The sequence below is a fragment of the Physcomitrium patens genome, chromosome 2, assembly GCF_059467195.1.
Source record: "Physcomitrium patens ecotype Gransden chromosome 2, ASM5946719v1, whole genome shotgun sequence".
NCBI classification, from domain to species: domain Eukaryota; kingdom Viridiplantae; phylum Streptophyta; class Bryopsida; order Funariales; family Funariaceae; genus Physcomitrium; species Physcomitrium patens.
The window spans coordinates 6,123,096-6,149,334 of NC_143411.1; the positions used below are offsets into that span (position 1 = coordinate 6,123,096).

At 24.3% G+C, this 26,239-nt stretch overlaps 1 long non-coding RNA gene across 1 annotated transcript in view; it reads left to right on the top strand.

Annotated features, from left to right (window-relative positions):
• The first annotated feature begins 8,678 nt into the window (after positions 1-8,678).
• The window catches only part of LOC149989703 (uncharacterized), a 76,041-nt gene continuing 58,480 nt past the window's right edge, over positions 8,679-26,239 (top strand). The window contains exon 1 of the long non-coding RNA XR_016501877.1: positions 8,679-10,043. This is a non-coding gene — a long non-coding RNA (uncharacterized LOC149989703). The remainder of the gene's footprint in view (positions 10,044-26,239) is intronic.

Consider the following 26,239-nt stretch of genomic DNA (forward strand, 5'->3'; position numbering starts at 1 on the left):
ATCTATGCTAAGAAGTTACATAGTTGAGAGAAGCAAGTAGATTGACCTCACAACAAAATTTGAGAAGTCTTACTTTTATAAGCATGAGAGAGACAAAGATTAGTATGCCTAAAAAGTTTAATGGAACAAGATCAAATTTTCAAGGATTTTTGCAACAAGTCAAGTTCTATCTAAGATTTCATTTTTTCTAATATTCTAATGAATTTATTGAAGTTGGATTCATAGATCCACTTCTATTTGAGAGCATTCTTTCTTAGTTTGCATGTTTGATAGTAAAAGATTCATGGATCCTTTATGATTTAAATTCATTCTTAAAAGTATTTACAACCACATTCAAAGAAAGTATTTGAAAAAAATAGCAAAGATCAAGCTTTTATCTTTACAATAAGGATTACAATTAGCTACCACATATATTGTTGAATTTTAAAATCTTGCTTTTGATATGGATTAGAATGACAAAGCCTTTATTAATCAGTTTTAATATGGATTAAATGATAATATCAAAGATTTATTATTAATAATACTAAAAATAGATTATTTAAAATAATTTATTACTTAAGCCATTGCATGTAACAATCAATTATTAAAAAGGTATCAAAAACAAAGATTTGGATGGAGTAGAATAAATCAAGTAATGACAACAGCTCCTAAGTTTTCAAAAATTTATTTGTTAAGGTTATAACTAGTGGAAATTGATATGGCATATTTTAAACTCTTACTAAAAAGAAAAGTTTGAACATTGTCAAGAGGATTTGTATCTATATTGTAGAAAAACTAAGCATATTACTCAACATTGTCCAAAAAAATAATGTAATTATAAAATAATGAGCATAGTTGCTAAAAAAGACAATGTATCAAAAAACGAGTTTTTTCAGCTATAATAGAGACCATGCAATTGAAATCATGTATAATATCTAATAAATATTTTATTTTATTTTTAGATCCTCCATCTTATTTTACAATAGATGTATATTTAGAACCTAAAAATTACAAAGTCTTTGCCTTATTAGATTGAAGAGCCTCATCTTGTTTCATAAGTAAAGATTTTGTCAAAAAATATAAAATATTTTTTGTCAAGAAAATTACATCTATATACATAAAATTCATAGATGGTTGTTTGTTGTATTTTAGAAATATTATTAATGAGACTATTTTTTTAGATGTAGCAATTAAATATCATAATAGCATAGTAATATTTAATGTGATAAGATCTCTCTTCAATCCATTTATTTTAGGATTATCATGGTTAAAAAAATTATGATTTTTAAATAGATTTGATTTTTTATAACCTTCACTTTTCTTATATTTTAATCAAGTTTTTTTGTTAATTAAGTAAAAATACTTAAGTCTAATATATTCAAACTCCTATTAGTAGGTGCAAGAATTTTTATACATGCAACAAAAAAATATTCATATTTTGTTACATATGCCATATCTATTTTTAATGATAAAAAGATATCAAGTGATATTTTTAGGTAATATTAAGATTTTTAATTTTTTTTTGAAAATAAAAATATAGATATTTTTGTAAAATATTGATCCTATGATTATTCAATTGATCTTTAAGAAAGAGCTCAATTGCCATTTGAACTAATCTTTAGCTTATCATAAAATGAATTAGTTGCATTCAAGGAGTATATTGACAAGAACTTGAGTAAAAACTCCATTTGTCATTCAAAATCTCAATTAGGAGCTTCTAAATTTTTTGTAAAACAAATGGATGGATCTTCATGGATGTGCGTAGACTATTGAGGACTTAATAAGATCACCATCAACAAAAGGTATCCTTTATCTTTGATTTCAAGATTTTTTGATTAATTCAATTAAGCAAAGATCTATTCAAAAATAGATTTACAAGAGACATACAAATAAATATACATTAAAAAGGAGATGAATAGAAAATTGTATTTTAAACCAAATATGGACATTTCAAATATAACATCATATTGTTTGGACTCACAAATGTACCAACTATATTTTAATATCTAATGAATAAATTTTTTAGTAATTTTCTTGATGACTTAGTTGTTTATTATCTAAACATCTTAATCTAATCTAAAAATATTGAAGAACATGAACTTTATGTTTGTCGTGTATTACAAAAATTAAGAGATGAAGGATAATATATAAAGTTACAAAAGTATATATTCTACACTATTCCACTTGACTTCTTAGGATACATCATTTGAAATGATGGTCTTATGATAGATCCTAAGAAAGTTCAAACTATTATGGATTAAAAGATTTCAAAAATAATTAGAGATGTGTAATATTTTTTTATTATTTATTAATTATTACTAGATCTTCATGAAGAATCTTTTTTAAGTTGGGACTCTTCTTATATATCAAATATGTAAAGACAAGTTTGAGTAGAGAAAAGAAGCTAAAGTATCTTTTGAAGCCTTGAAGATAACATTTATTTCTACACCAATCATGTATTGCATCAAATTTTTGAAGGCATTCTTTATAAAAACAAACACATCAAATTTTGCTATGGATGCAATTTTGTCACATATGAAAGCATATGACAAGCTCCACCTAATAGCTTTTCATTGCAAGAAATTTTTAGTATCTAAGATTAACTACAAGATCCACAATAAAGAACTTCTTATAATCATGGATTCATTTTAAGAATGACATCATTATTTAGAAGATATTTTTAGTCTAATTATTGTATATACAGATTACAAGAACTTTAAGTACTTCATATTGGCATGTGTTTTGAATCATTACCAAGCTTGTTGAAATGTGTCTTTATCAAGATTAGTTATTGATTTGAAAAATAATAAGGTTTATTAAATATTTTTTATAGATATTTGTATGTTGTATCAAAAGAAGAAAGTGTAGATTTTAATCAATAAAGAATGATTTTCTTGAAGTCAGAGCATTATCATCTTGAGTAATGAAATCTATATTGATTATCAACTCATCTTTTTTCAAGCAAGTTCAATCAAGTATATCATCTAATCTTCTTGTTCATGGTATTAAGAATAATTCTTTTAAGTTTCATAATACTTCTAAGTTTGAATTTAGAAACAATCCATTTTATTTTGAGATAGAATTATACATTCTAAAAGGCAAAGCATGATTACATATTCTTTAAGCTTGTCATGACTTTCTTGCAACCAAATATTTTGGATACAACAAGACTTTAGAGCTAATATCTAAAGATTTTTAGTGGCCTCAAATATAAAAAGTATTTAAAGACTTTGTACAATCATTTGATATTTATTTAAGATCAAAAACTCCTAATCATTGATTTTATAGACTTCTTTAGGCATTACCTATTCCAAAACAATCATGATTTTTAATTTCTATAGGTTTTATTATGGATCTTTCAATCTCAAGTTTGTGTGATTTTATATTTATGATAGTAGATTATTTTATTAAGATGGCATATTTTATACTATATACAAAATCTATTATATGTAAAGAGATAGCCATCTTTTTACATAAAAACATCTATCACTATCATAGATTATATAAGGATATTATATTCAATAAGAGGATTCAATTTGTATCAAGATTTAAAAAAATCCTCTTTAAGTTTCTAAAGATGGATATAAAGCTTTCTTTAACTTTTCATCTTCAAAATGATAGACAAATGGAGTATGTAAATCAAATTTTGGAGTAGTATTTAAGATGAACTATCAACTACCAATAAGATGATTGGACAACTTTTTTGCCATTGATAAATTTTGCTTATAATAATATGATATATTCTTTTATATAATTTTTTAAAATTATAGTTATCATCTATAATTTAATTCTTTTAATTTTTTAAAAGTTAATAATCTTATAGATGAAGATTTGATATTTTTTTTTTTTTTTAATCTAAGGTCTATAAAACTATGAAGGCACAATTAAAATAAGCCAAGAATAACAAAAGACCAATGCAAATATCTATCTCTAGGACTGATCTCAATTCTATGTTGGTAACAAGATATGGTTATTTTATTACAATATCAAGACTAGCTGCTCTTGTGACAAATTGGATTATATTATGCTTTAATTATTTTCTATTTGTCAATAAATCAATCCTATTATCTATTGATTAAATCAATTAAAGTCTATGAAGATCCATCTTGTATTCCACATGACTTTTTTTGACCCATATAAGATACATAATATCTTAAGAAGTAGAAAAATGCTATTTCTTCCTATAGAAGTGAATAATAATAAAGAATTTGAAGTAGAAAAAGTCTTAGGCTCAAGGCAATATCAAAATAGGTTGAAATATTTTATTCATTAGCATAGATAAAATATTAATGAACGCACATAGAAGCCAATAAAGAATCTTACAAATAGAATAAAGAAAGTTGAGGCTTTTTATTGATAATATCTATTAATACCAAGATAAAAGATAATAAATCTTTGCTATAAATGAATTGTAGTTTAGAAAATATTGCATCCAATTTACTATCCTTATTTTTAGTTTTTATATATTTGTAGAACTAAATGGATGAAAAACCAACAATCTGCAAAGTTAATTCAAGAGCCATTATTTATTGACTTATTGGACAAGATAATGCAATTATCATAGCCTTTAAGATGACATAATCAAGATGAAGACTTTTAAAAATGTTATGTTTTTCTTCAAATAGATAGCAAGATACAATATGTTTGATATCATGATCTTAGAAGAAACTTCCAATGTTTGGTGATTTTATTAGAGATAAGAATAATTCTTGATGGTATTATAAATGTTTTGTTTGAAGGATGTTACAGAGGCTTCAATAATGATTAAATAACAAGGTGATCTTTACATCTTGAAATGAAATATTATCAATGGTTAAGAAGGCCTATCAACTACCTTTAAAGAAAACAATAATAAAAATATGTGACAAATACAATTTGTTGCATTTTAGACTTCTTGAACATGTGATTGTTGTTCCTTGTGGAACTTCTTTTTAGATGGATATACCTATAGTTACTTAGATAATTTAAATAGATAGAAATCAATAAAATATATTAATTTGATAATATTTTATGGAAAAGCTTCTTAGAAGCTTTATAAACATAGTTTTATTTTTATACATATCTATAAGTTATTAATAGGTTAAAAACTTAGCAAAAAAATTAGCCACATATTACATGTATTAATAGCTTGTGATATAGGTTAACAATGTAAAACTTGTAGAAAACTTGCCTTGCAAGTTAAGACATTTGTCTTGCAAATTAGATATGTGTTGGAGGTCCTATTGAACAATGTCATATTACATGAAGTTTACTTGAGAATGCATCAGATATCTAGTTGTGGAAAGAAAAATGAAACTTGTAAGAAGATGATCTTAATAATTCTAATAGAATCTTAAAGAAACTTCAATTAAATTATAATAATATTAATTAATCTTTAACTAAATCCAAAAAGAGTTTAAAAACTTACAAAAGAAATATGAAAAAACAATAAATTCACCTAAATAAAATATATATAATATAAAAATCTTAAAGAAATATAAAATAATAGATACCTTAATTGAATCCTAATAAAGTCCTAATATAACCTTCAAAAAATCTTAATAAAATCTTAAACCACTTCTAATCAAATTTGAAACCAGATCCTAATAAAATTCTAATGAAATTCTATTTAAATTCTAATTAGATTTTAATAAAATCTTAAATAAATTTTAAGTAAATTCTAAAATTTTTAAATTAAATTCTAAATCTTAATCAAATGTTAAATAAATCCTAAATCCTAATCAAATCCTAAATCAAATCTTAAGAAAATTTCAATTAAATCTTAGTCAAATTATAATAAAATTTTATATTCTAATAAAATTTTAAATCTTAAATCAATCCTAATTAAATCCTAATCAAATTCTAATTAAATATTAAAACTTAATAAAATCATAAATCTTAATTCTTAACCAAATTTTAAATCATATCCTAAGAAAATTCTAACCAAACCCTAGATCCTAAACCAATCTTAATTAATCTTTAATTAAATCTTAAATCTTAAATAGATTCTTAACAAATCCTATAGTAAATTAAAAATTCAATGATTAATTCTTAAATCTTTGATTTTGGCTCAAATTTTCTAAAATTTAAAACAACTAAGTTAGCAACAAGCACAAAACATTTGAAAAAGATTGCACATACCAATTGCAAGAAAAGTTTTTAAAACCTTACAATTATTGGCTGCTCTTCTTTCTTGACTTGAATATTGATCTTTCAACAAAGTTTTCTACTTGTTGAACTGTTCAATTGCTCCAAAATATGGATTGTGTATAGATATTTAAGTCTAAATTTATTTGATAAATTTTTTCTTCAATCAAATTTGTAGATATTGTTAGATTGTAAAATCCCTCGTTGATTCTAAATCTCAATTATCCAAGACCATAACCTACAAAAACTCTTACACTCTTCAATCTATTTTTTTGATTGATTTCAAATTTCTCACATGAATTTATAATAAGTATAAAAAAAAACTACCAAATTTTCATTTGTATATATACTACAAAACTTAATAAAATCTTCAAATTTATAAATGTATTTTTATTTTTTAAAATCGAAATCCACTAAGCACATCATTAAATTTGAAAATCCTTCAAAATATCAATATTAATTCAAATGATATAAAACTAACTATTAAAAATCTCTTCTCTAATTTTTTTCTTAAATCCCATTCTTTAATTGATAAAAGAATCCCAAAAACAGTGTAGGTGCTTGATTTTGTATCTCAGGGTCTAATTTCGACCCTAATTGGCAATCAATCTTCTTTGGTCATCAATTCTTATTTTTTTGAGATAATTTTTGCTAAAATAAAATTCTATCTATTTCTCATATATACTTACATTCTTTATTTTTCTAATCTATCTTATTTTACCTTATTTATGGCTATACAAAGTAAATAGAATCTATTTCATAAAAAAGAGTTTTAATACTATAAGTTTTTACTAACTACTTATCTTTTATGTATGTTTTTTTACTATATCTTTTTAATTAGATTCTTCTATGATAAAAAACTTTCTTTCTTCTTTCACTTAATGGTCGTGTTACTACATGACATCCACTTCCCTTGAATTTGTGCATCCTTTGGTATTATAATGTAATACAACTAATGAATAAAAGAGAGAAGAAAATATTATATTATAGATCTTATTTAAAATATTATGAAAAATTATCTTAGAAATATAGATAATAGTTAAAAAGATAGTAAAACAAAAAGTGCTAATGCTGTTTTTTTCAAAAATAGGCTTCTACTTACTTTGTAGGGCCATAAATAAGGCAAAACAAAGTAGATTGGATGATTAAATGATATAGGCATGTGTAGAAAAGAGTTAAGAGTAGATTTTAGCAAAATTTATCTTAAGAAGTTCAAAATTGATATCCAAAGAGAATTCGTTATCAACTTGGATCAAAATCAAACTGTGAGGCAGGTTCACCATATTATATTATATTACATGAAGTCTACTTAAAAATGCATTGAATACTTGGCTGTAGAAGGAAAAATGGAACTTACAACAAGGTGATCCTAAATTTTTTTATAGAATCCTAAATAAATTCTAATTAAATTATAAAAATTTTAATCAATCTATAATTAAATTTAAACGAAGTCTCAAGAATTTATAAAAGAAATATAAAAAATATTAAATTAAATTCAATAAAATATATTTAATACAAAAACCTTAAAAAAATATAAAAATAGAAATCCTAATTGAATTTTAATCAAATCTTGATATAATCTTTAATAAATCTTGATAAAATCTTAAATTAATTCTAATCAATTTTTAAACCAAATTCTAATAAAATTCTATTTAAATCCTAATTAAAATTTAATTAAATCCTAAAAAATTCTTAAAAAATCATATTCAAATCCTAGACAAATCTTAAATCTTAGTAAAATCCTAAATCAAATCTTAGGCAAATCTTAATTAAATCCTAATAAAATATTAATAAAATTTTAAATCCTAATCAAATCCTAAATCCTAGATCAATCCCAATGAGACCATAGAAAAATCCTAAATCCTAATCAAACTTTAAATCCTAGACCAATCCTAATCAAATCCTAATAAAATCTTTAATCCTAATCAAATCATAAATTTTAATGTTTGATCAAAATTAAAATCAAATTCTAATAAAATCCTAGATTCTAAACCAATCCTAATTAATCTTTAGTTGAATCCTAAATCTTAAATAAATTCTTAATAAATCTTATAGTAGATTAAAAATTCAATAACTAATTCATGAATTATTGATTTTGATTCAAATTTTTCAAACTTTGTAACAACTAAGTTAACTACAAGCAAAAAATATTTGAAAAATATTGCACATACAATTATAAAACCTCATAATTATTGGCTACTCTTTTTCTCTAATTTGAACATTGATCTTTTAACAAAGTTTTCTACTTATTGAATTATTCAATTGCTCCAAAATTTGGATTGTATATAGATATTCAAGTCTAAATTTCTTTGATAAATTTTTACTTCAATCAAACTATAAGATATTTCTAGATTAAAAAAAATCCTCATTGATTTTAAATCTCAATTACCTGAGAACATAATCCATAAAAACTCTTGTACTCTTTAATCTATTTTCTTGATTAATCTCAAATTTCTCACAAAAATTTATAATAAGCACAAAAATAAATTATCAAATTTTTATTTTTATATATGCTACAAAACTTAATAAAATCTTCAAATTTATAAATATATTTTTATTTCTCAAAATCTAAACCAACTAAATACATTATTAAATTTAAAAATCCTTCAAAATCCCAATATGAATTCAAATGATATGAAATTAAATATCAAAAATCTTTTTTTAATTTATTTTCAAATTCCACTATTTAATCAATAAAAAAATCTCAAAAATAGCATAGATGCCTAATTTTATACCTTAGAATCTACTTTCAATTCAAGTTGGTAATTAGTCCTCTTTAGATACCATTTTTTTTGAGGTAATTTTTGCTAAAATCAATTCTTAACTCTTTTTTACCTATCCTTATATCTTTTATTTTTTTAATCTATCTTTTTGATCTTATTTATGGCCATACAAAGTAGGTAGAATCTATTTTCATAAAAGAGAGTTTTAATACTATAAGATTTTATTACTTATGTATCTTTTATTTATATCTTTTTTACTATATCTTTTTAATTAGATTCTTCTTTAATAAAATATTTATTTTTTTCTTTCCCTTAATGGCTGTGTTACTATAAAATACTATTGCCATCTAGCTTTTGAATAGATAGTATATGTAAAGGTAAAAGTGAAGCCTTCTTCAGTCTCGTCAATTCTTTTCTTATTTTTAGTTTAGTTTCAAGAATCTCTAATTTTTTAGCGTTTGGCAATAGCAATTCTAATTTCTTATTGATATATTTATTTTCTTATTTTTAGTTTGTCATCTCTCTTTGATTCATTTCTCACTTGTTTATCAATCTTCTTTGATATCTTGTCCTTGATAAGTATTTCATTTGTTTCTATGCATTTGTTGAAATCTTGAGCTACAATATTGGAATAAAGTATACTTTTTTCTACATCTATCTTGATTTCATTCTAGATCATTGGAATACAAGTATAATGAAATTGTTTCTATGCATTTGTTGAAATCTTGAGCTACAATATTGGAATAAAGTATACTTTTTTCTACATCTATCTTGATTTCATTCTAGATCATTGGAATACAAGTATAATGAAATAAATTTCCAAGAAAAAAACTTTATGATTTGTATTATTTATTTAAAAAAAAATGTAGTTTATTCTACTTTATAGTATATGGCATTAAATTTGTATTTGATTTTGAAATTATATTAGTATAAGTTCACGTGCAATATTGCTTGACATATATTTTTTTATTTTTTCTTCTTTCCCTCTTTTGTATCGTTGAATTACTTATATTCATAATATGAGGATTGTATTCTTTATTTTTATTTATTTATTTTTTTAAATATTATTATTATCAAGGAGTTAAATTTGAAAATATTTTAAATTGGCGTTTAGATCTCTAATTAATTTATTATTTCATTTTTTGTAAGTAAAATTGAGGAAAGAATGTGAAGAGATTTTGTACTTTTTTTTTTTTTTTTTTTTTTTTTTTTGATGTTTTAAAATGTATATTATAGTTGATAAATCATATCACATATCAAATTTTTTATTCTTTTTATTCAAAAGAAAGGTTAAAAGAAGCTTTATATATACTATAACAATAAGCAAATATAACTTTAATTTTTTAATTTAGTAGGCCTACCTCTTATCAATTGCCACAATTGCTATAAGCACATTTTTATTGTAGTTGAATAAATATTAAACAGCTTTTGAAGGAAATTTTCTTCATTAAAAATTTTAATTTCTTCTTAGACCAAAGATTTTTTCAAATTGCACTCACTCATTTACATTGTGCATGATTAATCAACCATCTTTGATAAAATATAAATGAATGTTCTACTTACAAGACTCTCAAATCTAAAATAAAATCAACATATTAGTTGTCTATAGTTGAGCATCCTAAATATAATGCAATATTTATAAGTAAAAACATGGCTTTTTTTTATTATTATTATTCAATTTTTTTAAATATTATATTTTAAAATATATTTTGAATTTTTATTAAATATTATGTTTAATTTTTTGTATAAATATTCTTATATATATAGACTAGAAGATCATCAATACAATCTTAAGCCTAAGAAAGAAGTTACCTTGCCAAGTTTGCTATTTATCAACTAACATTCTATCCACACATTGAAAATGTCATTTATTAACATAGTAGTTATACTAGAAAAAATGTTATAGTGTGAACAGTGTATTATAACAATTTTTTCTAGTATAACCAGAAAAAAAATGTTATACTACACACACTCACACATTTCTTCCAAATTAAAAATTTGACAGTTTTCTTTTTTATAAAATGAACTTAATTCTGAACAAGCATATTAAGAACACATGTGTGTGTAATTGAATGGTTGGATTAAAAGAAAAAAAAAAGATGATTCTTTATGTCTTTTTCAATTCATGTATAATACAAAATAAACATAAAAATGATTTATTAAGTCGAAATTATGAAAAATAAAAAAATAAAAAAATATTATTTTTCTATTAAAAATATGATATTACCAAAAATATTTAATTTATCAATAATTTAAAAACTTATTAGCAAAGAGATTTTATTCATAAAAAAAAGTAAGAATTCTTATATTTCTATAAAATATACATTTAGAAAAAACAAGCTTATGTGCCTTTTATTTATTTTACTCATACAATGATATTCTAATTTTTTGAATTATATCATCAAAACAAATAAATGAATAAATAAAACATCCATGATTTTTTGCTTGCTATAAAGTAATTTTTATTACTAAAAATCTTTTATAGACATCATCTTTATTTATTGTAAATATGCAATTAACTTTTATTCTTAAGTAACATGGTTTTAAGCATAATAATAAAATAATATTCTTAAGCAACATGGTTTTATTGAAATTATAAAAATATTCCACAACTAAAACAATTATTTTAAAAAAACCTAATTGTAAGAATTTTATTTCCTAATTTTATGTAAAGTTTTCTATGTCTTGTTTTATATGTATAAATAAGTACATATATCTATTTGTATGTGTAAAATAACAAATATTTTTATTAAATATTTTTAAATATATATTCTTTAATAAATAAAGAAATTAATATTTTTTTAGTTTATTAGTTTATTTTTATTTATAAAATATAATCTTTTAAAAAACTAAGCTTTTTGTTGTAGAAGTCATCATAAATTTATATTTAAACATGATCAATTATAATACATAGATGTAAGATCTTTCTTTTTTTCAATTCACTATGGTATCATAATTTTATTAATTAAGTTTTATGCATTTATTTTTATTTTATAGATATTATGTTAACTTGTTCAAATATTATGTAAAGTGGTTTTATTAAAATTTTATCAATGTAAAATTTTGACACTTACAAATTTATTAATGGTCTAGCTTTAATAATGTTTAGAATTAATCAAAAAGCAATTACTCAATAACAATATAGGAAACATGAGATAACACAAAGAAAAGCTAAAATAGTTATAAGCAAAGGCAAAAGTTTTATTGCAAAGCACTCATCCAACAAAGTCAAAGAAATTGGAAGAGAGTTCAAAATGAGGGTGTAACCATTGTAGATGAAAATGTTAATCTTAATTGGAGAGAAATTGGTCAATAACATTGGAAAGATTGTAAAAGAGATGAAGAAGAGCAAGATGATATTAATTTATTAAAATTACAAAAAAATATAGTTGTAATAAAAAAAAAAATGTTGTGAAGAACTTAAATAAACAAGGATTGAAATCATGCATAATCTAAGCATGATGAATATTTTGAATCCTCATTGTAATACATTGAATCGATCTATCAAATGTTTAGTTCAATCATCTACAGAGTCACCGTTATTTTGATAATATTGTCACCAACAAAAAATTCTCTACTATCTCTACTTTTTTTATATTTACTTTTGAAATATTTATTTGAGAACCAAGATACAAAAGCAAAAGAGTTTCAAAAAAACATCTATTAGTAGAATGCTCCACATGTATTTACATCTTTATATAAAAATATTGATTAATATGTGTATTAAAAAAATATTCTATATAAATTTAGAATAAATAGAAAATTATGGCATTAGATAGGAGCTTTATTGCTAGAAGAAGGTATTGATCCAACTTATGTATAGCTCTATATTTAAAATGTAACATTTACACAAGATAGAAGGTTAAGATATAATCATGATTTATTAGACCAAATTATATAAAAAATTAGAGAAGTTTTGAGGAAGAATACTTTTTTATTGAATTATATAAACATACATATGAAATACTATCTTTGGCATATAATGAAGGAGTATTAGAAGTAAATCTTATAGTTTTTTTATACTTTATGAAGTAGATTTAAAAATAAAAATATAATCTTTATACTATTTTTAAAAAAATTATTATTATATTGATTGGAGATGGATCATAACTTAATATAATTTGTGATATTATTAGTTGTCTATGTAATATTATTATTATTAGTGGACTATTGAAAAGGATTCATAAGGCTCATTGTACTTATTTGTTCCTTCATTACATTCTCTTCTTCACATAGAATTCTTCAATGACATCCTCGCTAAATAATGCAAAATATATTGATGGATATTATTTAAGAATAAAAAGGTGTTGAATGAAAAGATTGAAGAGGCAATAGGTTGATACAAGTGGATTATTTTGCCTATCAATTCTTTTTAAGACCTACAAAATATTCTACAATTTTGCATAAAGAAAAGCTATTGTAGGAATTCATGGTTGATGGATATGCAACAACTAAGCAGTCATGTTTGTAATATCTATATCATAATCAAAGAAATCTATATATCAATTTGTATTAAAAATTGGTAGATGTTATAACTCATCATAGTATTGAATTTAAAGAAGGAGGATATGAATTAAATAATGTAAGATGCATAATCTTACTTCCATCATGATATATTAAAAGTGTAAGACATATGATAGAAATATTTTAGGATTCTATGGAAATTATAAGTTTTTATCAGCATTCTAATATTTTTATGATAATAATAACCAATCTAAGATAGTCCAAAATCTAGAGCAAGCTCCTTTTGAATCAATAAGCAAGTCAGTGGTCAGATTTGGCTGCTTCCATATTTGAGTTGAAAAGACATGCTATTATAAAAGGTATGAAGAAGGAAGATGTCTTTAGTCATGTTGTTTCTTATATATATAATTAATTTTCAAAAGAGAGGTCTACCTCATATGTACATCTTGATTTTTTATTAGATAAAGTAAGATTAGATGCACTTTAGATACTAGTTGTATGATTTTTGTAAATACTTTAGATAAAAATAATAATTATAAGTTATTTATAATTATACTATGATGCATAATATATGGTTCATATAAAATAAAGAAACTTCAAGCATCTTATATTATACATGGTTGTTGTATAAAGAAGTACCTAAAGATGTTTGTAGAAGAAGCAATAATGGAGGTAACTAAATATCTCTAATATTGACCAAAAAAAATGATAGAAATATATTTGAAGTTCAAGAAATGGTTGTTTACAATAAGGATATTTTTTTATATAAAATTATTTTAAAATTATAATTTTCATATAAATGTAAAGGTGTATACATCCAATTGTATAACTAAATATATCTTAAAGTACATCTATAAGAACGTTATAGATATATATCTATTGTAATTATTATCTAGATAATATGAATAGGTAGAAATAAGTAAAAATAAATTTGCCACATATTTTGATCTTTGTTCTCTTTGAAGATCAAAATATGTGGCAAATACAATTTACTTTTACTTATTGTATTTGCCACATATTTTGATCTTTGTTCTCTTTGAAGATGATTGATAGGGCCTTTCAACTATTGATAGTGTCCTATATCAGGGCGAAAAGACCATCCAGTTATTTGATCATTGTTGAGGCTTTCATAACTTCCTTCCAATAAAATATTTGAAACACCATCAGGAATTGTTCCTACCTTTAGTAAAATCATCAAACATCAGGAGTCCCTTCTAAGGTTGTGATACCAAACGTATTGTATCTCATCATCTATTTAAGGAAGAACATGTCATTTTTGAGGATCTTCAGCTCGATTGTGTCGTCTTAAAGGTTGTGACAATCATAATGTCTCATCCGGTAGGTCAACAAACGAAGGCTCTTAAGTTGAATCTATTGGTTGTTGGTTCTCTATCTCCCGAGCATCAAAACTACAAAGAAGCTACAAAGAAAGATTGAAAGTAGAATGTTATCTTGCCTAGATCTTGTTTCTTTTATAAAGAAGATTTTTATCTTGATTTTAATAGATGTCGTCGATGAAAAGCCTCCACTGCCTTTGTTATATTTACAAGATTCTTTACTGGCTTCCATGTATATTCACTAATATCATATTCATGCCAATGGACAAGATATTCTAATTTATTTTGGTGCTGCCTTGAATCTAGGATTTCTTCTACTTTGAACTCTTCATTATTGTCCACTTCTATAGGAAGAGGTGGAGCTTGTCTTCTTCTTAGAATGTCTACTCTCTTGTATGGTTCAAGAAGAGATATGTAGAATATTGGATGGATTTTCATTGACTCCGATAGGTGTAAACGATATGCAACTGGATTGATTTGTGGAGAAATAGAAAATGGTCCATGCCTTCAATAGTCCAACTTATCACAAAGACGAGTGGTTTTGATATTACGACAAAGTAATCATATCTTATCACTCATGTCAAATGGTGGTTGTTCCTTTCAATAGACATCCACATTGATCTTTTATTCTTCTTGAGCTTCTTTTAATTACGCCTTCATTGTTGCATGTAGCTCTGACAAATCATTTTTCAAATCTTTTGCCATAAGATTATTAGCTTTTGAAAAGTCAAAAGTATCAAGTCATAGATGATAACCATAATTGGCAAAGAAAGGTGTTTTTTTTATAGAAGAATATATAGTGTTATTATAAGTAAACTTTGTCAATGGCAAAAGAATTGTCCAAGCATCTTGTTGGTAGTTGATGGTACATCTTAAATATTGCTCCAAAACTTGATTGATATGCTTTGTTTGTCCATCAATTTGAGGATGGAATGCTGAAGATAGTTTTATATTCACTTTTAGAATCTTAAAAAGAGTTTGTCAAAATCTTGATAGAAATTGAGTTTTCTTATTCGATATAATATCCTTGAGAATCTATGATAGCAATAGATATTGTCAAGAAAGAGCTTAGCTATTTCTTCACCTGTGATAGATTTTATACATGATACAAAATGTGCCAACTTGATAAAATGATCTACTATCACGAATATAGAGTCATAAGAACTTGAGATTGGAAGATCCGTGATGAAATCTAAAAATATAAAAGATTCTAGTTGTTTTGGAATGGATAATGGCTAAAGAACTCTATAAGGTTGATGACAAGGAGTTTTTGATCTTGAGCAAATACCACAAGATTATACAAAATCTTTGACTGCCTTCCATATTTGCGGCCACCAAAATTCCCTAAATATTAATTCCAAAGTTTTATTGTATCTAAAATATCGTGCTGCTGGAAAGTTATGACAAGTTTGAAGAACACGTAATCGAGCTTCACCTTCTGGAACATATAGGTATCCTTCAAAATATAGTAGATTCTTTTTGAATTCAAACTTGGAAGTATCATGAGACTTTTAAGGATTTTTCTTAATATCATGAATAAGAAGATCAGAAGACATACTTGATTGAACTTGCTTAATAAAATTTGAATCAACAATTAGTGTTGATTTCATTGCTTGAAGATGAAGATGCTCTGGCTTCAAAAAAATTGTCCGTTACTGATCAAAAGCAGCATCTCCTTCCTTTGGTATAAGGTAAGATTGTTTAAAGAGTGCATCTGACAAACCTTGTTGTTTTTCTAGTCGAAAAGTCATCTTGAATTCGAATCTTGAGAAAGACATACTCCAACGGGCTTGGCGACAATTCAAAATACATGTTGACATAAAATATTCAAGGTTTTTTTGATTCGTATACACAATAATTGGGTTAGAAGCACCTTCTAGATAATAGCACCATTCTTGAAACAAATCCATGATTGCAAGAAGTTCTTTGTCATGGATCTCATAATTGATCTCGGTTGCTGAAAATTTTCTGGAATAAAAAGCTACTAGTTGAAGTTTATCATCTGTTCCCATTTGTGAGAATACGACACCAAAAGCAAAGTCTGATGTGTCTATTTCCATAAAAAATGGCTTAGAAAAATCAACGCAATACAAGATTGGTGCAGAAACAAAGATTGTCTTTAAAATTTTAAATGTTACTTTCACTTCTTGATTCTATTGAAGTTTGTCTTTACAAGTCAAATGTGTAAGTAGAGCTGCAACTTGAAAGAAGTCTTTGATGAAGATTCGATAGTAGTTGATAAATCCTAAAAAACATTGGACATTTCTTACCGTTTTTGGGATCTTACAATCGATAATAACTTGAACTTTCTTAGGATCTATCATAAGTCCATCATTTGAAATGATGTATGCTAAGAAGTCGACTTAAATAGTGTGAAATATATACTTTTTTATTTTGGCATAGAATCCCGTATCTCTTAGTTTTTGTAACACATGACGAATATGAAGTTCATGTTCTTTTATATTCTTAGAATAGATTAAGATATCATCTAAGTAATAGACAATAAAATCATCTAAAAACTCCCAAAAGACATCATTTATTAGATATTGGAATGTTGTTGGTACATTTGTAAGTCCAAAAATCATGATGTTGTATTCGAAATGTCCATACCTTGTTCAAAACGTAGTCTTCCATTCATCTCCTTCTTTAATGCATACCAGATTGTATGCTCCTCATAGATCTATTTTTGTATAGATCTTAGCTTGATTTAATTGATTAAAGAGTCTAGATATCAAAGGTAGCGGGTACTTATTCTTGATGGTGATTTTGTTGAGTCCTTGATAATTGACACACATCCACAATGATCCATGTTTTTTCTTCATAAATAAAATTAGAGCTCCTGCTAGAAATTTGAAATGGCATATGAAATTCTCGACCAAATTCTCTTCAATATACTTCTTGAATTTAATCAACTCATTTTGTGACAAATTGTAGATTGGTCCAACTGGTAGTTGTACTCCTTCTTGAAGGTCAATTGAGCAATCATAGGAACGATGTTCTGAAAAAATATCTGCATTTTTCTTCTCAAATACATCTTGAAAATCTTGATGTTGGCTTGGAATGCCACTTGAAGTCTTTCTACTAGTAGAAATAGGTGTAGCATAAATGATACAAGGTGATCCTTCTTTTGCAGCATCCAAGAAACCTCTTGCATCTACAAATACAAGTTTAATTGTACTAAACTTATGACTTTCTACTTCATTAACTATGCTCTTAGTTATACTTTCAAAAAAGTCAAGACTATAAGAAGTCCAATCTATTTTAGGGTTATATTTTTTTAGCCATGATAAACCTAAAATGATTGGATTGAAGTGAGATCTAATGATATTAAATATTACAAAGCTACTATGACCATTAATTGCTATTTCTATAGGAAAGATTTCATGAGTAATATCTCCTGAAGACAATAGATGTCCATCTATGACTTCTACATGAACAAGTTTAGTTTTCTTCACTAAACATATGTTATGCCTTTTAGAAAATTCTTCATCTAAGAAACATGTTGAGGCTCCTGAATCTAACAAGGCAGAGGATGTGTGATATTTATGTTCTAAAATAATATTTATTGTAAAACAAGGAGAGGGTTCTAAGGAGAGAATATGACCTTCACTAGGTGTTGTACAAGGTTCCAGCTGCACAGTGCCTATTGTAGCTAGATAAATTTGTTTTCTCACATACTATCTTCTTTGATAGCCATACTCTTTATTTTATGATTGTGTTGCTTCTTTGGACAATATTAAGGAGTGTGCTTAGATTTTGTATAATATAAGCATAATCCTTTTTGATGACGATGAGTCTTTTCTTGCTCAGTAAGAAGTTTGAAATGTACCGCATCAATTTACATATCATCTACATGACTAACAAGTGCAACATCATCCCACTTGATATCAGTTACAAGTTGTCAAAACTATGAAGCATAAAACGTTATTGATTGATTGTCTTATCACAAAATATAGATCTTGTTGGTTGCAACATGAATTCCATCATGTTCTCCATACATGGATCGAAACTCCACCAAAAAAAGCCTCGAGATTATTCAATATTAGTTCTTGTCGTTCAAGAAAAGATGAAAACCATGATAATGCTAAATCTAAAAGAAGCATACCAATGAATCTAACTTGCGATCTTGGAATTGGATAGCTTTGGAGTTGAAGTTCAATCTCAAGTTGTACTTGATTGATAAATCCTCTAAACTTTGATCTAGTGCCATCAAACTTTTCAGATAGGACAATTCTTAGTGCTTGAACACTGGAAGGATGTTCCACCATAGGAAAATGGACATGATTTGATGCAGATGTTGAAGCAACTCCAATCATTTCTATCTTCACTTCCAACCAATCTTGTTGCTTTTTGTGGTGAAAAATTGAGTTGATACATCACAAGCATTAATTCTCTCAATTGTTCTTGTATTTGTACCATTGTACTTTTCATTTCAGTAAGTTCTGCCATAATATTACTTAAAAAAGAGAAGATGTCTAATATCACTCAAGACAAATACAAGAGAAGACTTGAAAAAAAAAAAAAATACTAAGAATAATATCAATTTAGAAGAAGATAATCTGTAACTTCTAATATGCTTATGTCTTATCAAGAAAAATGGGTAATCTATTCTTAATCAAGATTAGACAAAGCATTGATATTATAAGTGCATTCTTATCAATCTCTCAAGGATAAGAACTTCATAAAAATAAATAAATAAGTGAGACTTTTTTCAAAGAAAGATGACAAAATAGAAATAACTAAATATGTATATTAAGAAAGAAACTAGAATGGCTATTGCCAAAAGACAAGAAAACTAGAGACCCTTGAAACTAGACTAGAAGCAAGAAAAGAGTTGACAAGAGTGAAAAGGCTTCATTCTTGCCTCTATATATACTATCTACTTAAGAGCTATGTGGTGATGTTTTATAGAACCTCCAAAAACGTGTTGACTTTGCACAACACGTATCTTAACTTGTAAGGTAAGTTTTCTATGTGGGCACCACATAATTAGCTTGTTCCGCAAGCTACCAATATATGTGGCACGTGGTTAACTTATTGACTAAGTTTCTAACCTATTAATTAAGTATAAATACATATAAAATCAAAGCAGTGTCTATAAAACTTCTAGGAAGCTTTTCTAGAAGATATTATGAAATTAATCTACTTTTACCTACTTCTACCTATTCATATCACCTAGGTAATAATTATAATAAATATTTATCCATGACAGCTTCATAAATATTGTTTTGACTTTACATGTATTTGTAGTTGATTGATAGGTTAAGAACTTGGTCAAGAAGCTAACCATGTATCATATATATTGGTAACTTGTAAAACAAGCTAACTATGTAGCATCCATATAAAAAACTTACCTTGTAAGTTAAGATACGTGTCATACAAAATCAATACATTTTTGGAGGTCCTATAGAATGTCACTACATAGATCCTAAGTAGAAAGTATATATAGAAGTAAGAATAGAGACTTCTTCACTCTTGTCAATTCCTTTTTCGTTTTTACTCTAGTTTCAAGAATCTTTAGTTTCCTTGTCTTTTGGCAATACTCATTTCAGTTTTTTTTTTAATATATATACTTTTTTATTTCTATTTCTTTGAAAGAGTCTCACTTCTTTATTTGCTTTCATCAAGTTCTTATCTTTGATAGATTGACAAGAGTACACTTATAATATTAGAGCTTTGTCTTTTTTTTTTTATTATTAAGAATGGATTATCCCTTTTTCTAGATAAAACTTAAGTGTATTAGGAACTGCGGATTACCCTCTTTTAAACTAATATTGTTCTTAGCATTTTTTTTCTTTTTTTGTTTTTAAGTCTTCTCTTCTATTTTTCTTGAGCAATATTAGACATCTTCTTTTTTTTAAGATATAGAAGAATTGCTAAGATGTTTATTAATAATACTTTTGTAACTAAAATTTGATTAATGTAGGAGATTGTTATATATATTACATCATCATGAATTGCCATATTGCTACTCAATGGAGATAGGACCGCCTATTCTATATTTAAGATTTTACTAGATTATAACAAGGCTCTTTTTCTTCAATTATTAAGAATTTTGACCATTTTGGATTTATTTGCATTTTTTTATTATTATTTGAGATGAACTTCTGATGTAATATTGTCATTATGTTGAGGTAGTTGATTATTCTTTTAAAAATATTTATGATATTAGTTGCTATTTAGAAGAGTTACAATAGTCTTTAGCAGAGATTTTCATAAAAGGTTTTGGCCATGTTTATCATTAATCTCTTCTATATTAACTTTTTGTACCAAGAATAGTAATAAAGTACATTAATTTTGATCTAAAAAAAATATTTTTCTTATAATTAACTTAATATAATATATTCTCAATGCCCTTCTATGCATTTTATTAAGATTCATCTTTATCTAAACAAAAATTCAAATTCCACATCAAATATTATTTCTAATTATTTTTTTATAAATTAGTTATTAATATTTTTTCTATATTTTTATTTTATTTATTTATTTATTTTTATTTTATTTATTTATTTATGTTTAATTTCAAAATTTGACTTTAATACATCCTTAAATGTCTAAATATAATTTATTTATTTATTTATTTATTTATTTTTATGGTTATGCCTTAATAAGTAGTTCTTTGAGCAAAATTAACTAACTTTTTTATATTATTCATAACAACAATACAAGTTCAGTTAGCCCACTTTATAGATAATTTTTTTTTTTTGTAAATTTTATTTCTTTATTTTTTGAAAAAATTGTAAAAAATATGTCTTGGCTCACAAACATGTCTTCAAAAAAATGCTTCTTTTGAGTCAAAATTTTTGTGATAGCAGCACAAGTTCAGCTAGTATACATATAATATAAATATAATTAAGAAATCTATTATTTAATATTTTGGCATACAAAACAAATTATATTTAAATTTTATATTTAATTTTTATTTTTATAAAAAAATATTCATTAATATATAATTATAAAAATATTATATGTCGTTTTATTTTATGTTTAAAATAGTTTAAATGTTTATAAAGAAATTCATATAATATATAATCTTTTAATCAAATTTAACTTTTCATTTTTAAAAATTATGTATATTTTTTTAGTTCTTAATTTTTTAAGAGTTTGAATTAAAGAAGTATTTTTTAAATATCTTGAAAAGTTTTTATTTTTCTTTTTAAATCATTATCATCAAATATATATATATATATATAAAAAACTAAAAATAGAATAAGTATATTTTTTCTAAAAATATATAATTATTAAAATATAAAAAAATTATATTTTACTATTGTTATTATTAAAGGTTTGTAAATGATTAATTTATAACTAAAAATATCTATAGAATATGCTTATAATAAGTAATGTATATAAATAAATAAATAAAATATTTTAAAATGATAAAAAAAAATTTAATAGTAATTTTTCTTTATATTAATTACTTAAAAACTAATAGAAAACATAGCAATTATCAAAAGAAATAGATTCTATACAATTCAAATACACTAAAGGAAGTTGAAAAAGATTAATATTTTTATTTTTAAAATTTTTTTATAAAGATTTTAGAATTTGCTTATTTAAATTATCATTTATTAATTATTAAACGTATAATAAAAAATTTAAAATAATAAAGTTTTGAAAATAATAAATATGATTTTTAATTTTAATAAAAAATTTGAAATAATAAAGTTTTGAAAATAATAAATATGATTTTTAATTTTAATAAAAAATTTAAAATAAAATTATTAAAATAAACATAAATAAAAATCTAATTAAAGAAATTCTATGATAATTCCTATTATACTTATTAGTTGTTTTAATAAGCTTAGTATAAAATGATAAATTAATAATTGATTAATAATTAAAATATATATTATTAAAGAAATGAATTCTATACAATAAATTTACCAATATACTCTTGAGATACTAAAGAAGAATACATAATCATTCAAAGATAGTATGGTATTAAATTAGAATGACTATTGCCAAAGACAAAAAAATTAAAAACTCTTGAAATAAAACTAAGGACAAGAAAGACATTAATAAGAATAAAGAAGGTTTCACTCTTGCTTTAATATATACTATCTAACTAGGAGCTACATGGTGACATTTTATAGAACCTTCAAAATATTGTTGTGTGGTAACACAGCTATATGGTGAAAAATATAAATATGGATGTTATTATAAAAGAACCTAATAGAAATATGTAGTAAGATATAATAATAAATTATAGAAAGATAATAAAAAATTTAGTCTTAATATTGGCTTTTGTAGAAGTGACTTCTATTTATTTTGTAGAGATATAAATGAGCCAAATCAAAGTAAATAAGATGAGAAATTAATATAAGTATGTTTAGAAGAGAGTAAAAAAATAGATTAAAGTAAAATTTATCTCAAATTATTAAAAATTGATACCTAGAGAGGACTAATAGTCAATTTGGATCAAAATTAGATCATGAGGCACAAAACTATACACCTATGGCGGATCTAGCATTCTTTTGCTAATCGGAGAATGAAATTTGAAAGAAAACTTAAGGAAAGATTTTTCAATATTAACTTTATATTATTTGGATTAATATTGAAATTTTGAAGAATTTTCAAATTTAATGATATATTTGGTAGATTTAGATTTTAATAAATAAAAACAAGTTTATAAATTTTAAGATTTTGTAAGTTTCATAGCATGTTTACAAGTGAAAATTAGTCAATTTTTTATTATGCTTGTTGTAATACATGTGAAAAATTTAAGGTCAATTGAAGAATTAGATTGAAGAATATGAGGAATTTTGTGGATTATGGTCTTAGATAATTGAGATTTAGAATTAGTGAAGGATTTTACAATTTGGCAATATTTTCTAGTTTAATTGAAGCAAAAATTGGTGAAAGTAATTTAGATTAGGATATCTATATACAATCCAAATTATAAAGCAATCAATTAATTCAAGAAGGAGAAATCTATATTGTAAGATCAATGTTTAAGTTGAAGAAAGAGAGTGGCTAATAACTAAGAGATTTTGGAAGCTTTTCTTGCTATTAGTATGTACAATCTTCTTCAAAAATATTGTGCTAGTTTCTAACTTAGTTGTTGTCAGATGTGCAAATTTTGAATCAAAATCAATAGTTTAATCATCAAACATTAAATTTTTAATCTACTCTAGGATTTTTAAGATTTATTTAAGATTTAGAAATTGATTAATAATTGATTAAGATTGATTTCGACTCTAGGATTTAATTAGGATTTAAGATTTGTCTAGGATTTAGTTAGGATTTTGTTTGGATTTGATTAAGATTTGATTAGAATTTGCCTAAGTTTTATTTAGGATTTTCTTAGGATTTTACTAGGATTCTTTAGGATTGATTTAGGATTTTATTAGGGTTTTATTTAATATTTGATTAAGATTCATTAAGATTTTAATTATGATTAAATTATAATTTAATTATAATTTATTTAAGATTTATTTAGAATTTCTATTTTTAGTATTTTAATTTTTTTATTTTAATTTTAATTTTTTATTTAAATATTTATTTTTATATTTCTTTAATATTTTTTTTTATTTTTTTAGATTAATTTCGGATTTTTTTTGTAATTTTTTTATAATTTTTTAAAATTTTATTTTAGATTGATTAAAGTTTGATTTGGATTTATTAAAGATTACTTAAAGTTTATTTAAGATTCTATTAGACTTGATAGGATTGTTGCATTTTTACTTATCTTTTGTAGCTAAGTGCCTAATACATATTTAAGCAAGAACATACCTAATATGACATAAGTGGTGAATCCAACGTGAAAGCTTGAGGTAGAAGGTCTTGAAGTTTATTTGTTTTTATTTTGATTTAATAGAAAATAAGAGCAATAATTTTGAAGGACTTATGGGAGGAGTTTTAAGTAGAGCTTCAAATAGAGCTTTTAGTAGAGTTTCTACTAAAAGACAAAGTATATACATGGATCCAAGTATTACAAGTATGTTTTAAGCTTTTACATTATTTATATAACAATAGCAAAGCTATGATGACAAAGAACCTTGGCAACCAAAGCATTATAAGTAGTGATTAACAAAGTTGACCAATTCAATGGAAGAGATATTTTAAAATATTTAAGGTGTTATATGCAAAAAATGGAATTAAATCAAGTTTTTTGAAAAAAAGATGATTGAGCTACTTGAGCTTACCTTGGTATTGAAGAAAAAGAACTATGTTATACTGATTATAAAGCATTATGGAAGTTCATGAGAAATGTTTTCATATATATTAAAAGATGAATATTTTTTGAAGGTCTTTCATTATGTTACTAAGAAGTTATTTATAGAATAGATTAAACAGCCTAATAAGAATTTATAAGCAATAGAGATATTAAAATAATTTAAAAGATAATATTTTTAATTATTAAAGATAGAAAAAGTTAACATTAAAGCTTGTCAACAAAATCAACCTACTTTAATTGTGTTTTGTAGTCTGATGGAGTAACTTCACTTACATAAGATAGTTGTCTTCTATTTCTTAACCATTATTTATCTATGGTTTTATTTTATCAAACTTTTATATATTTTTTTATTTTTTTTATTTTTTATTTATATAATTTTATAATTAATTAATTATTTTATTATTATTATTATTATTATATATATTATTTTACTTAATTAATTATTTATTTAAGCTTCTTAGCAAACATCTTGTAAGAATTTTTACATGCATCACTTTCTTCAGCAAAAGAATAACCATATTAAAATATTGATTACAACACTACTATTGCTTATTATTACATCCAAAAATATGTACAAGAATCCGTTTAACTTTGTTGCCTAACCACTACTAAAAATCAACTATCACCTTGCAACAACACGGCAAATCATGGCTGATCTACTATAATCATCAACTCTCAAGTCATGTTCTGCCCTTGTCACTACCAAATTGTCTCCATGTTCTCACAACACCATTGCTCTAATTTCCTACAATAGGAACGCCTTCACCTCACTGCCTCTTCTAAAACAGCCGTGCAACTTAGATCCATCAATACCAATCCAATGCAGTACCACCATTGTTTTTCTTCTACTCAACTTGAGCTCTTCTAAAATTGGCACCCCTTCTTTTTTCCAATTGGCAACATCCTCTATTGATCTAAATCTACTTGTATGTTCATAATCAATAACTTCTTTTCACAATAATCTTCATCTTCTTCTTCTTAGATTCTTTCAATCACTTCTCTAATTAAATCACAATTTGGTCTTTTATGTAACTTTGAAACAAATCGCTACCTTCTTCTACAATCTCCTCTTTTCTCATGAGCAAAAAACTCTCTGAGCAGCATACATATCTCCGACCAGATCTACCACTGCTCTACTTCCTTGTCTATGGCATATCACACCTTCTGCCACCTTGCCTTACCTCGTTGCCCTCATTAATTCTATTGCGTTTATATTATGGTATTCCATATCTTGTTTGCCCAATATTATTGACATAATCTGCCTAGTCTGAAATTGCCTAGATTATAACATATGCAATCCAGACTGGTCCAGCAAAGTAAATCACTGATTTGTGGTTTTTTTTTTTTTTTTTTTTTTTTAAAGACCTGGACACATGCTTATGAAAGATTTTTAAGGACTCTTTTAGAATTCTTTTTTATTCTATTCTTAC